Here is a 13,773-nt window from a genome sequence, read left to right on the forward strand (position 1 = left end):
ACGGCTGGCGCGCCGCGGCTGGTGCACCGTGCTGATCCGAAGGCAGGAGCCAGGTGCTTCTCCTGGTCTCCCATGGGGTGCAGGGCCCAAGCACTTGGGCCATCCTCCACTGCACTCCTGGGCCAACCGGGACAGAATCTGGCGCCCCGACCGGGACTAGAACCCGGTGTGCCGGCGCCGCAGGCGGAGGATTACCCTGTTCTATCTAATTCTAAATGATATCTAAAACTTTTTTCGGTTTCCTGGGGAGGTTGCTGCAAAATCATAAAGGATTTGTTTTTTCACCTCGTAAAATAGAGGTGCTAGAGACAAATATGTTGTCTGATATATTACTGTTAGTGAGTTTCGTGGGAAGAGTTGTTAAATCAGAGGAGATGCTCAGCTTTCCCCAGGTTAAGGCCATAGAGGGAAATGTTATTAATACAAGTATTTCAGAAATTCTATGCTGCATGGAAAGTTCCTAGGAGATTGTTAATGTAGTCCATGAAATATTTCCATTTTTTTTGAGTCCTAGTGTTGCTTTGCCTGAGAATAGAAATCAATGTTATCAATCATAATTTCTGTTACTTTTTAAAAATGTTAAATTGGTTGCAACTTTGTTTATTAACTTAAACCTAGCGTGTTCTAAGCCTGTGGAGTTAAATTTCTTTTTCTTTTAAAATGACACTTAGCAATTATACATATACAGTGTGATAATTCAATACATGTATATATTATATGATCAATCGGGGTACTTAGCATTTCCATCTCTATATAGGGTAGCGGTTTTTAGTTGGGGACCCATATTGCTTATCTATGGATTTTTATTATTATATAAATGAATCTGTGTGATAAAGAATATTTTCTTTTAGAGATTATTTTTCATGCAAAGGGGAGAGATGGTAGAGATGGAATTTGTATTTCAATATAAAACTACAGAACATCCTTCTGGGGTATCAGATTCTAGCGTTGTTCTTTGTCTGAGTTACTTTGCATCTCTTTGTGAATTAGGAGCAACTGAAGAGCATGCAAAACCTTCTTGTTTGGTGGAGATTTAATTGCTTCTTCCCTAGTTCTGGAAAAACCAGTTTTGGTACCCATGTGCAGTTTGGACTGGATCCTGTTGCTTTGCCCAAATTGTCAGTCCTTTTAAAACATTCAGTTCTTTTAGTTTCTCTCAATCTGACTAAACTCTCCAAAACAACTTTCTAATTTTTCTCCCACCCACTGATTTATGTCACCCAGAACTAAAACCTGACAGCCTCGACCCCTGCTGGGTCTGTAGCTTGCCTTTTTCTTTCTAAAGCAATCCTGCAAAGCTAAAGTTCAGTGACTTTGCTCAAAGCCTGAAGAAACCATCACTGCAGGTAACCATGCACCTGAGCTCTTTCTCGTGAACAAGTCGCTGCATAGATCACTAAAGAAACTGAGCAAATGTTTGGGTCATGCACACCTTTGTATAAGAGGTAACCAAGACTATGCACAACATAACCAAGAATAGCAACATTCTAGCTTCAAACAAATTCCATTAGTGGTACTACCTAACCAAAATACCTTCCTTCATTGGCCTATTGGAATTCACAGGCCTGATCACCCTCAGTGTTCAATTCCTGACTGTTTACTTCTTTTAAAAAACAAGAAATATTTATTTATTTGAAGGGTAGAGTGAGAGAGCAAGAGCGAGAGTGAGAATGAGAGTGAGAGCAAGAGCAAGCGAGAGAGAATGATCTTCCATCTACTGGTTCATTTCTCAAATACCCGCAACAGCGAGTGCTAGACCAGGCTGAAGACAGGATCCAAGAACTCCATCTGGGTCTCCCACATGGGTGGCAGAACTGAAATACTTGGATCATCATATGCTGCCCCCAGGCTCATTAGCAGGAAGCTGGATCAGAAGTGTGGCGTAGCCAGGACTCAAATCAGGAGCTCTGATATGAGATGTGGGCGTCAGAGAAGCAGCTTAACTTGCTGTGCCAGAACTTGCGCCCCTCTTTACTTTTTACATAACCATTTATATTAATATCTCTCTTTTTTCTTTTTACACTCTGCCTCCCCCCCGCCTTTAAGAGGCCCAATTTTTGGGACCTTAAAACAACTGAGCTTTGTCGCCATTCCTCAACAGATGGGACAATGGCTCTGCATGCCAACAAGAGCCTTCGAGAGACTCCTTTTAAATTTTCATTTTTATTTGAGAGGCAGAGAGGAGAAAGAGAGACAGACACAAATAAATCTTTTTCTTTGCACAATAACCAGGGCTGGGCCAGGCCGAAACCAGGGACCTGACCTCCATCCAGGTCTCTCACACGGGTGGCAGAGGCTCAAGCACTTAAGCCATTACTTCTGCCTCCCAGGGTGCACATTAGCAGGAAGCTGGGACTCAAACTCAGGCACTCTAGTATGGGTTGCAAGCACCCAAGTGGTGTCTTAACTGCTACACCAAACACCCACTCTGAGAAACTATTTTTTATACCCTGCTTCACCGCATTCAGGATGTTTATGGTTGCCTTTGAATTGTTCAGAAACAAATAATATTTATTTGTTTTGAACAAAAGAGAGAACTGAATTCAAAATTCAAAAGTGAATTCAATGGTGAATTTTGTCTAAGCCCTGTGCTCTCAGAAAGCAGCAGTGGCAAAATCCTCTACCTTTTTGAGTCCTACCTCTACCCTTCCTCAATGACTCCCTCATTTGATAAAACATTGAATTTTACCCGGTGTCTCTGAGGTGTTCCTCATTAATGAACTTCTTCCCCATTACACTAGCCTGAATAAATCACCTTCTCAATTGTGCAGTGCATTTTTAAAAAAGATTTATTTATTTATTTATTTGACAGGTAGAGTTACACACACACACACACACACACAGAGAGACAGAGAGAGAGAGGGAAAGGTCTAAGGTCTTCCTTCCGTTGGTTCACTCCCCAAATGGCAGCAACGGCTGGAGCTATGCCAATCCGAAGCCAGGAACCAGGAACTTCCTCCCAGTCTCCCAAGCGGGAGCAGGGACCCAAGCACTGGGCCATCCTCCACTGCCCTCCCGGGCCACAGCAGAGAGCTGGACTGGAAGAGGAGCAACCGGGACTAGATGGGATGCTGGCTCTGCAGGCGGAGGATTAACCTAGTGCGCCACCGCGAGGGCCCCGTGCAGTGCAGATCCTTACCTTTCTTTTTAGCCTCACCACCTAACATTCTCTCCCTTGTTCACTATACTCAAACCATGATGACCCTAGAACAGTCTTAACTACTCACTTAGAGCCTAAGCCTGCACATTTTCCTATGCTGCAGTGTTCTTTTTCACCCCACCATCCAATCCAGCTCAACACAATGCCAGTTCATCAGATAGGTCATGATCCCCACCCTGCAACTTCCCCCGCCATTATTCTCTTACATAGTATAGTTGATCCTCATTGTTTGTGGGTTCTATATTTGTAAATTGCCCTGCTTGCTAACATTTATTTGTAACCTGCAATTCAGTTCTTGCATGTTTTGGTCCTCTTTCATGGATGGGCATAGAGCAGTGAAAATGTTGAGTTGTCTGAGGCATGTGTCCCAGTTGAGGCTGAACCAGGTGATGCTTGGCCTACTTGCTTCATCCTTTTTTTTTAAAAAAAGATTTATTTTATTTATTTGAAAGGTGGAGAGAGAGAGAGAGAGAGAGAGAGAGAGAGAGAGGGAGAGAGAGAATCTTTCATTTGCTGATTCACTCCCCAAATAGCTGCAATGGCCAGGGATATGCCAGGCCAATGCCAGGAGCCAGGAGCTTCATCTGGGTCTCCCATGTGGGTGCAGGGGCCCAAACACTTGGGGCATCTTCCACTGCTTTCCCAGGTGCATTAACAGGGAGCTGGATCAGCAGTGGAGCAGCCAGGACTGGAACTGGTGCCCATATAGGATGCCCAAGCTGCTGACGGTGGCTTAAATCACTGTGCCATGGTGCTAGCCCCATCTTAAATTCTAGTCAAGAGTGCTTTTTGCCATCTATTTCATGCCATATCTTTTGCATTTTTGTGCTTGTGGGTGATTTTTCTGTTTAAAATGGCTGTCAAGTGTAGTGCTGAAGTGCTGTGTTGTGTTCCTAAGAAAACTGTGATATGTCTTATAGAGACAATACATATGTTAGATGAGTTTTGCCTGGGCAAGAGTTATAGCATTGTTGGCTAAGAGTTTAGCACACATGAATCAATGATATATATATATATATATATATATATATTAGTTGTACATATATGTTGTATATATATTCATGTATATATGTTGTTGGCTGCAAGTTTAACAGTAATGAATCAACAAAATATATATATCATATATATATATATATAATAAGGTATCTTTAAACAAACACAACAGAACAAGATTATGTATTGGTCAGTTGAAAGAAATGTTATGATCCTCTAGAGCCTCACAGAAACTTAACTCTAAGGACCAATGTTGTGGTGTAGTGGGTAAAACTCCTGCCTGTGATGCCAGCATCCCCACATGGGTGCCTGTTCCAGTCCTGGCTGCTGCAATTCTGATCCAACTTCGTGCTAATGGCCTGGGAAAAGCAGTGGAAGATGACCCCAGTGCTTGGGCCCCTGCACCCATGTGGGAGACCCAGAAGACTACTGGCTTCTAGCTTTGGCCTGGCCTAGCCCTGGCCATTGTGGCCATCTAGGGACTGAACCAGGGAATGGAAGATGTATCTCTCTCTGTCTCTCCCTCTCTTCTTCTGTAACTTTCAAATAAATAAATGTCTTAAAAAAAGAAACTTAACTCTGTCTTTCCTTAGGAACGATTGAAGATTGGTAATTCAGTGTTTTTAGTAAATTTAGAGTATAAATGCTGCACATAATTAGATTCAATTATATGTGGTGTTTTCTTTCATAGCATTGATCACAAATGAAAAGCATATGTTTATTTGTGTGATTTGTAAATATCTGTCTCCTCTACTAGAATGTAAGCTTCAGGAGGACAGGGCCTGCAATTGTTTAATTTGATTGGATTTCACAGAACAAGATACAGTGCCTGGTTCATGGCTGTTGCTTGATAAAGAATTGTTGAATGAATAATTGAATGAATGAATGAGCAAGGTGCCTATAGCTATATGGCTGAGAGGAATACCTGAGCAGGGAGCCAGGCTGGTCTTCCCAGAAGGAGGCTGCAGCTGTGGTGGGAGGGACCATTGGTTGGCTCCCCTTTTCCATGATCAAGTCTCTCTTCCTACAGTGTTGGTTACAGTCGTTGTATAATGGAAGGATTTTCCATTGAGAGTAAGATGTATCTCAGGTAACAAAGAAGAATACCACCTTCCTTTAAGTAGTTTCATGTCTTTCCATTGTTCTTCCATTGAAAACAATCAAAACCAGCTCCTGCAACCTGGTGGCTGCAAATCCTAGGCAGATTTAGAAGGTGCATTGGGGTTTCTTCTTCATTTCTTCTGGAGGCCACAAATCGGCTCTCATATGTGGCCACAACTCTTGGGGTTTATATCTGTTAACATACTCAGGCAGAAGGCCTGGAACACATCTCTGTATCATGATTACTGAAATTAAACCACTCAGGTCCTTCTAGTCATCCTGACATAACACAGCTAGATGGATACTTACTCATTTAGGAACCCCAGGTGGTGGGTGATGGAACATAATCCACCCATAATATTATTTTATTTTATTTTTCTGACAGGCAGAGTTAGAGAGAGAGAGAGAGAGAGAGAGAGAGAGAGAGAAAGGTCTTCCTTCTGTTGATTCACCCCCCCAGATGGCCGCTACGGCTGGCGGGCTGTGCTGATCCAAAGCCAGGAGCCAGGTGCTTCTCCTGGTCTCCCATGCGGGTGCAGGGCCCAAGCACTTGGGCCATCCTCCACTGCACTCCCTGGCCACAGCAGAGAGCTGGACTGGAAGAGGAGCAACCGGGACAGAATCTGGCGCCCCGACCGGGACTAGAACCTGGAGTGCCGGCGCCGCAGGCGGAGGATTAGCCTAGTGAGCCGTGGCGCTGGCCAATCCACCCATAATAAAGCCATTTTGACGAGCCAGCCAGTTGGAGCATTGTGGACAGGAAGTCAAAATAAATTCAGGGCCAAGCCGGGGGGAGGGAAAAGGGTTTTATCCAACTTAGCTTCTGAAAGCTGAGCTTACATGTAGGCAGAGATGGTAAATAACCTACAGAATCATGTAGAATGATTTGATGGGCATCAAGAAGGGTTCTTCCACCCCCTCTTCCTTAATGAGATCTTGTTATGCCCAAGCTCTGCTCTTGATTGTTTTGTTACCTTGTGCTGTTCTGTCTTAGTATCACTAAATCTCACCTTTCTTTCAGGGCCAAGCTCCTCCAGGAGGTCTCTCTGGACGTTAGGTCTCAGTATCCTCTTTTAAGTTCATTGTCTGATTGTCTGGGAACCCTAGGACTTCTTTGCACGTACTGCCTATATTTATCAGTGATCCAACTAATATCTGGCTCTACTGACATGTTTCCTGAAGGAGCTTATACTCTGCTGAAGGACAGAGACCATATCCAGCATTTCCTTTGTATTCACAACATTTCCAGCATAATCTTTTCCACATTTTTGCTCTTGGTTAAGATTTATTCAAGAAATGGAGTAACCCAATCAATCTTTGTGGCGATTTCTCTGCCCCCTTCCATGAACGGGACCTTTCTTTCTGTTGAGAGTTGATTATATCCTAGAGGAATGCTGGGTAAAGATTTAGGTGGTAAGGGGTAATATAAATATAATCATGATCTAGGTCTTATCTCTTCACTTATTAAGCAAGAGTAGTTCTTGGCACCTAGGGCCAGCCCAAACATTTTTATTTAAAATATTTATTTACTTGGGAGGTAGAGTTAGAGAGAGAGAGAGAGAAAGAGAGAGAAAGAGAGAGAGAGAGAGAGAGAGAGAGAGAGAGAGAGAGAGAGAGGTCTTCCATCCACTGGTTCACTCCCCAAATGATTGCAATGGCCAGAGCTGGGCCAATCTGAAGCCAGGAGCCAGGAGCTTCCTTGGGGTCTCCCATGTGGGTGCAGGGGCCCAAGCACTTGGGCCATCCTCCACTGCTTTTCCAGACCATTAGAATGGAGCTGGATCAGAAGTGGAGCAGCTAGGACTCCAACTGGTGCCTAGATGGGATGCTGGTGTCACAGGCAGTGGCTTAGCCCATTACATCACAAAGTCAGCCCCTCCTGTACATATTCTGAAGCTTGTTCTCTCTGCATGCAGCCCAGGTCTCTGTTCCTGTTTCTCTGCCTTTCCACATTCCTTCCTGCTTAGACTCTCTGTTTTTAAATATTTATTTATTTATTTGAAAGGCAAAGTGAGAGAGGGAGAGGGAGAGGGAGAAGGAGAGGGAGAGGGAGAGGGAATGAATCTTCCTTCTACTGCTTTATTTCCCAAATGGCCGCAACAGCCGGAACTGGGCTGATCCGAAGCCAGGAGCCAGGAGCTTCATTCGAGTATCCTACATGGGTGGCAGGGGCCCAAGTACTTGGGTCATCTTCCACTGCTTTCCGAGATGCATTAGCAGGGAGCTGGATTGGAAGTGGAGCACCCAGGACTCAACTGGTACCCATATGGGATGATGGCACTTTTTACGCACTATACCACAGTGACTGTCCCACTGCTGACACTCTTCTTTTTGTGAGGGCAAGATACTCTCACCTATACTACTCTGGACAGTGTTTCTAGAACTGTGAGGGAAACTTTGGTTATCATTTCTCTTTCAAAAGTTCCAGGTGAGGGGAAAATTGGAACATTGCTGTCAGGACTCTTCAGCAAAAAAACCTGAGATCCCTTTGGTCAGGAGCTGAACATTGTAGTACTTGGTCCCTGGTATTTCTCTCTTGTCCTGATTTTATCTCATTCCTCTTTATAGGCAAAGGAAGCACACATCCTCGTCTCCAGTCAATTTCCAGCACTTTTACCACTCTTGACATTTTAGCTGGACAAAGCTTTGGAGTGTGTGTGTGTGTGTGTGTGTGTGTGTGTATGGGCTGCCCTGTGCACTGTAAGATGATGAGCAGCATTCCTGGCTTCTTTCCACTAGATGCCAGCAGCTGCTCCTCACCCAGTCACAGTTTCTTATCCAGTTGTGACAACTTAAAATGTTTCCAGACATTGCCAAATGACCCCCGGAGGACAAAATTATCCCAGACTAAGAACCACTCCTATAGGTTCACTGTGCCTTAGTCAGTCCCTAGTCCCTGACTGATATTCCCCTGCCTCATGGGATGTCTCCCTTAACTTGGCTGACAAAAATCAGTATGGAGCAAAGGGAATTCTAGACTTAGTTTTTTTCATAATATACATTTCCCATGAACTTTTTGAAGACCCCCTCATATGCAAGGATTTAAAAATTTTTTGCTTTATTAATGTGCACTCTGGGAGGCAGCAGGTGATTATTCAAATAGCTGGGTTCCTGCCACCCACGTGGGAGAACAGATTGGGTTCTTGGCTCATGATTTTAGTCTGGATCAGCCCTGACTGCTGCAGGCATCTGAGGGAATGAATCAGCAGACGGGAGTTCTTTCTGTCTGTCTATCTGTAACATTCCAATAAATGAAAATTTAAAAAATTCAGAGTCTTATCTTTTAATCTCATTTTCCATGAACTTTTTAAAGCACCCTACACTAACTATGTGATCCTAGACAAGTTACTTAACCTTCAGTTTCCTCATCTATAAAATGGAGACAATATGAGGGGACCTCAAAAAGTTTACAGAAAACTGATATTAGAAGATATGTAGGGCTGGCGCTGTGGCTCACTTGGTTAATCCTCTGCCTGTGGCGCCAGCATCCCATATGGGCGCTGGGTTCTAGTCCTGGTTGCTCCTCTTCCAGTCCAGCTCTCTGCTGTGGCCCGGGAGGGCAGCGGAGGATGGCCCAAGTGCTTGGGCCCTGCACCCGCATGGGAGACCAGGAGAAGCACCTGGCTCCTGGCTTCGGATCAGCACAGCGCAGGCTGTAGCGGCCATCTGGGGGGTGAACCAACAGAAGGAAGATCTTTCTCTCTGTCTCTCTCTCTCACTGTCTAACTCTGCGTGTCAAAAAAAAAAAAAGAGATATGTTTATTTTGGTGCAAAATATTGAAATCTACACATAGTTTTCTCATAGTACACATTTTCCATGAACTTTCCTTTAAAATTTTTAATTTATTTATTTTATTTATTTGAAAGGGCAATTCCTTTCATCTGCTGGTTCACTCCCCAAATGCCTACCACAGCCAAGGCGGGGCCAGGCTGAAGTTAGGAGCTGGGAGCCAGGAGCTCAATCTGAGTCTTTTGTTAGAGTGGTGGGAACCCAAGTACTTGAGCTATCACGTGCTGCCTCCCAATGTGTGCATTAGCAGGAAACTGGAATCGGAAGTAGAGCCAGACCTTGAACTTAGGCACTCCAATATGGGATGCAGGCATTCCAAGAGGTGTCATAACTATTCAAATAACCACCCCTCCTTAAACTTTATGAAGACCCCTCATAAAACTCCCACACCGCAGAAGTTTTTGGGAACGTTAAATGTCTTTCTTCTTGACATCATTATTGCTAGCCATTGCTTTTACCAATCATGGTTTCAAAGAGTAAGATGACAGTGAATGGAGCAAGGAGTGAAGTTGGCAGACTTTGACAGTGCAGCAACCCACAGAGGGTTAGAATAAGAAAACACAAGTACTGTTTTGCAAACTTAGTTGAACATCAGAATCATCTGGAGGCATTTGTTAAAAAAGAAGGTGTCCTGAACCACATGCCAGGTGTCTGGAATGCCTGTTTTGTAGTGTGGAATACAGTATATGTAACAAGCAAACTCTCCAAGGAATTGTGATGACAAGCCATGTGTGGATGCCTACTGGGTTAGATCTGTAAGGTGTCTTCTGCTCTGATAGTCGGTGATTGTATGATGTGTCTATTTATACCATAACAGTATTATACAAACCAGAATTATACCCTCTGAGCATGGTCTCAGGGAATTTGCATGCTGTGTTTGAAACTGGGGTCAAAGAACATCACCTTGAGCTAAGAGAATAAAGCTGCTTCCAGAGGCATGTTCACTCTTATAAAGAGTGAAGGAGACAACTCTGTGGAAACTTCCATCAGTGGTTGTTTTCATTACACTAATTAAGGCATATAAACTTACAAACTGCTTTGTGAATAAACTTCAGCCAATGGCCCACAGGACAGAGAAAATCAGGACAGGAGACCGCATGAGATTTCCAGTGTCCAAAGCCCTGGAAAGTCTCTTTGATTGGCTAAAGAAGTGACTACAAAGCTGATACAGAAGGGTGTGTAACACCAAAGAGTGATCTTCAGGACAGGAAAAGACATTTCTGTTCTAGGAGGTTAGGGAGGCTTTGTCAGTAAAGTCAGGAGTAGCCTGGGAAGTTGGGAGTCATAGCGTGAGTGGCTGGCTTTACCACTGACTTTAGACAGTGCTGAGGTCCAAGAGGAAGGAATTGGGATATGATGTCCTATTATTTATGTCATACAGGCCAACCTGTGGGGCTACTTGAGTTACTTTCAAAGTCCAGTGCACTATAAACTTAGCTGTGTCTGTATTGCTGTTTGCTTTGTTTGACTTTGGTTTTCTGGTCAAAACTCCTTTTGATAAATCCTAACTTTGTCTTCAACGAGCTAAGGAAGAAAGAGGGATGTTCCCATATTAGTTTTTTATTAGTGGGTAACAAATTACCGCACCTTCAATGACTTAAAATAACATAAATTTATTAGCTCACAGTTTCTGTGGGTCAAGGGTTCAGGTACAGGGGCCTATGCTGTGGTGTAGTAGGTCAAGCCTCCACCTGTGACGCCAGTATCCCATATGGGCACCTATTCATGTTCCGGCTGCTCCTCTTCTGATCCAGCTCTCTGCCTATGGTCTGGGAAAGCAGGAGAAGATGTCCCGAGTCCTTAGGCCTCTACACCCACGTGGGAGACCTGGAGGAAGCTCCTGGCTCCTGGCTTTGGATTGGCCCCACTCCGGCCATTGCAGCCGTTTGGGTAGTGAACCGGGGGATGGGAGACTTTTCTCTCTGTCTCTCCATCTCTCACTCTCTGTAATTCTGCCTCTCAAATAAATAAATAAATCTTAAAAAGGGGGTCCACGTGCAGATTAGCTGGGTCCTCTGCTCAGGGTGTTACTAGTCTGAAATTAAGGTACTGGCTAGGGCTACAATCTCATTTGAGGCTTAGGGTCCTCTTCTAAGCCCACCACTTTTTAGAAAAGAGTTATTTATTTATTTGAAAGGCAGAGTTAGAAAGCCACACACAGAGAGACACACACAGAGATTGGCCATCTGCAGGTTCACTCTCCCAAATGGCCACAATGGTCAGGTCAAAGCCAGGAGCTAAGAGCTTCATTCGGGGTTCCCATGTACAGCTCACTGAGTTTTCACAGAATTCATTTCCTTGCAGTTGCAGGACTGAAGTCTCCATTTTCCTTTTGTCTGTCAGCTGGGGACCACTCTTGGCTCCTATAGGCTACCCTTGATATTTTCCATGTAGCTTCCTTCACAGACAATACACAATATGGCTGTTTCCCTCCCAAAGTTCAATGGGAGAACCTCTGATGCTTTGAATGCCTCTGACTTATTTTAAAGTTCTTACTTGATTAGGTTAGGTGCATCCAGGATAATCTAAGTTAAAGTTAACAACTGATTATAGAGATTTTAATTCCATCTACAAAATCCCTTAACAGTAGCCCCAAATTAGTGTTTGACTGAATAAATGGAGGATAAACACATACACCAGGAGACAGGAATTTTGGGAGCATCTTAGAATTATCTCTACTACATACAACCGGCCAAGAAATGATGTGGTAATGGGGCTAGAGAGAAAATAGCCCAAGGCAGATGGTTGATTGTGTTCTTTTGAGTTAAAGTTTTTTCCACACTGTTGTATATGATAGCAGGTAGTTTGATCTGATTGTCAGACAAGTCTTTTTAGTAATATGGCTTCTCCTGGAGGGAAAAGGGATGCCTTTGGCCATGACCTGTGCCATTCCTTCTTTACTCCCTCAAGTTGTTTATTTGGCTTACAGGGCAACTATTCCATTCAGTTGTTTTCCCCATCAATTGTGATTTTTTAAAACAAGATTTATTTATTTATTTGAAAGGCAGAGTTACAGGGCAGAGGCAGAGAGAGAGAGAGAGAGAGAGAGAGAGAGAGAGAGATCTTCCATCCGCTGGTTCACTCCCCAATTGACTGCAACAGCCGGAGCTGAGCAGATCTGAAGCCAGGAGCCAGGAGCTTCTTCTGGATCTCCCACGAGGGTACGGGGCCCAAGGACTTGAGCCATCTTCTACTGTTTTCCCAGGCTATAGCAGAGAGCTGGATTGGAAGTGGAGCAGGGGTCAGTGCTGTGGTGTAGTGGGTAAAGCTGCTGCCTGCAGTGCTAGCATCCCATATAGGTGTAGGTTCGAGTCCCTGCTGCTCCACTTTCGATCCAGCTCTCTGCTGTGGCCTGGGAAAGCAGTAGAAGATGGCCTAAGATGGCCCAAATTCTTGGGCCCCTGCACCCATGTGGGAGACCTGGAATAAGCTCCTGGCTCCTGGCTTTGGATCGGTGCAGCTCCAGCTGTTGCAGTCAATTGGGGAGTGAACCAGTGGATGGAAAACCTCTCTCTCTCTCTCTCTCTCTCTCTCTTCTTCTCGTTCTCTCTCTGTGTAACTTTGACTTTCAAATAAATAAATAAATCTTAGAAAAAAATAAAGAGCAAGATCACAAAAACATCTTAAGGCATGTGTGGAAGAGGCTCTGGCAGGGCTGAGTCCCTTCTTCTAAAAAAAGCAAGTGGAGCAGCCAGAACTCAACCCAGCATCCATATGGGATGCCTGCATTGCAGGTGGTAGCTTTACCCACTACGCCACAGCTCCAGTCCCATCAATTATTATTATTTTCAATTTAGATCGGATTGTGATTGAAACAGAATCAAGGGAAATGTGGTGTAGAAGAAATATACTTCTTTTGATGAAGATCTTTCCAGCCCATTGTGAGTGTTTTCTCCCCACGTTCCCCTAGCCAGCATACAGCAAGGACAGATGCCAAAGTAGCCACACAGCCAAGCAAGAAGCTTTAGAATCTCAGGCCTAGGTGAGTGAGTGCCTAGTGGTGTGACAGGTAAAGAGTAGAGGAAGCTATCTCTTTGGAGAACAAGGATGAACCCCTTTTGCTGTGGGGACCCTAAAAGATACAGGAGGCAATTCATAGATTTGCGTATATGTAGGGATAGAGAGGCCGGAGGAGATGCAATGATGGCTGACTGGCCAGCCTGTTTTTCTTAGCAATGTGGGGAATGGAATTTGTTCGAGTAAAAACACTAATAATTAACATTTTTGAGTGCTTTCTATATTCATGCACTATGCTAAGTGTTTATATGTATTAACCCTCCCCCAACTCTTTTGAGTAGGTACTCTCATTATCCATTTTTTTTTGTAGATGAGAAAACCAAGGCATGGAGAAATTAAATGTGACCAAGGCATAGAGGAGTTAAGTATGAATTATCCTAAACCCTAATGATGCGCATACTAAAGTCAAATTTAGAGGGACGTGTACTGATGTCTGTAATGTGCTATGAGATACCATAACAAAAAAAGGGTTGCTTGATGGATGGATAGATGACCTATACATATGATGAGGCAAGTATAGTACAATTTTGAAAGCATAGCAATTATATGTATTGCTTATTAAGGTCATGAATATCACAGGGGACTATAATATCCTCAGCCCATTAAATACAAAGCGTTTTGAAATATTCTACTCACCTTTAAATACAAATGCAAAACTGACATGCTGAAAGAAAAAAAAACCTATGTGGTTGAGAAATGCAAATGCATCAAT

Source organism: Oryctolagus cuniculus, chromosome X (assembly GCF_051225735.1).
Source record: "Oryctolagus cuniculus isolate XC-2025 breed Fujian yellow rabbit chromosome X, ASM5122573v1, whole genome shotgun sequence".
Classification (NCBI taxonomy): domain Eukaryota; kingdom Metazoa; phylum Chordata; class Mammalia; order Lagomorpha; family Leporidae; genus Oryctolagus; species Oryctolagus cuniculus.